The sequence below is a fragment of the Botryllus schlosseri genome, chromosome 7, assembly GCF_051294905.1.
Source record: "Botryllus schlosseri isolate E-star chromosome 7, Bs_hap1, whole genome shotgun sequence".
NCBI classification, from domain to species: Eukaryota; Metazoa; Chordata; class Ascidiacea; order Stolidobranchia; family Styelidae; genus Botryllus; species Botryllus schlosseri.
In genome coordinates this window covers 23,234,568-23,235,971 of record NC_137242.1, presented here as the reverse complement: position 1 = coordinate 23,235,971, position 1,404 = coordinate 23,234,568, and the positions used below count along the sequence as shown (strand labels likewise).

The following is a 1,404-nucleotide window of genomic DNA, read 5'->3' as shown; positions in this document are numbered from 1 at the left end:
TGCACCATGGTTTGTTTCGCGACACCGAATAGATGAAATTTCCCAGACCGGGAATCGTACCCGGGCCGCCTGGGTGAAAGCCAGGAAACCTGACCCCTAGACCATCTGGGATGACAAGAGCCCAGTACAATTGTCAAATACATGATCGGAGTGGTTTTAAATGCATTCAAACTGTCTCTGTGGTAGGCCTATTTGTTCGGAAAGAATTTGGGTTCGTGATAATTTTTAGCAATGCAAGGCAGTAGCATAGTATAAAGGTGGAGTTCAAGGAAGAAATTGTATCTTCTTTTGTGGGAAATATCTTTGGTTACTGGATAGCGGATATGTCTCATTCATATGATAAATTAGTCGTGCATTGTATAGGTAAGATCTTTCGATTTCCAGGACTATAATTACTACAATCAGTATGAGGCAGATTCTGTGAAACATGGTGGAATCTTTCATGTTCTTTCATCTAATTTGCCGCGAAAGTAATTACATTTGCATTTCGAGTCTAAAAAAGTGAGCATCATATTGTGTGAGAGAAATAATGTTACCTCTACGGAAAATCGAAGCCGTGTCGCCGGGGTGAAAGCAATAATCCTGTCCCCGCAAGACCATCTGGGATTACGAAGTCATCTTAGATTGATTCTTCAATTCCATCGAATGGTTAGTATAGGTTAGTCACGATCGTGAATCCTGCGACGCGAGTTCAATTCTCAGTGGGACCTTTACTATTTCCAATTTGTGTGACATGCACAATGTTATTGACCGTGGCGCAATAGGCGATTATTCTTTTTGTTTAATAAACAACCGCAACGACAATTTACAATTTGTCGAATTGTGCATTTTATATCATTGTGAATAAGCCTTCTCATGCTACGGCGGTCAGTACGGCCCCATGGTGTAATGGTTAGCACTCAGGACTTTGAATCCTGCGATCCGAGTTCAAATCTCGGTGGGAACTTTCATTTATTCCTTTGTCGAATTTTGCGGTATATTTTTCCAAGAAATGACGTTATATGTTTGTTAACCTCATGATCGCATGGCGTTGTGGCGAGAACCCTGAATCGAGCGATCGCAGTTCAAATTTCGGTGGCACCTCTCAAGTTTTCAGATGACGAGTTCTGAACTATGATTTCGTTATGACTTCCATCATATCAATGTATTCTGCGTAGTCCTATGGTGCATTGGTTCACACTCAATCATTCGAATACTACGATGGTATACTCCACATACCTGTTTTTACCTAATTTTGATAATATATTTGCAATAATTTTCCTCGTACGCTTGTTGCGCTCGTGGCTTCGTGCTGGGAAATCTGGGAAATCCAAATCCTTCGATCCAGTGCAGCGCAATGGTTCATTCTAAAAAGCACCCTTACGAAATAGCACTGTATTACGAAAATCGCCAGGAAGCCTGGCC

At 41.5% G+C, this 1,404-nt stretch overlaps 1 non-coding gene across 1 annotated transcript; it reads left to right on the top strand.

The window, feature by feature from the left end:
• The first annotated feature begins 875 nt into the window (after nt 1-875).
• Trnaq-uug (transfer RNA glutamine (anticodon UUG)) lies at nt 876-946 on the top strand. The gene has a single exon. It is a non-coding gene; the product is annotated as a tRNA-Gln (tRNA).
• Nucleotides 947-1,404: the final 458 nt, after the last annotated feature.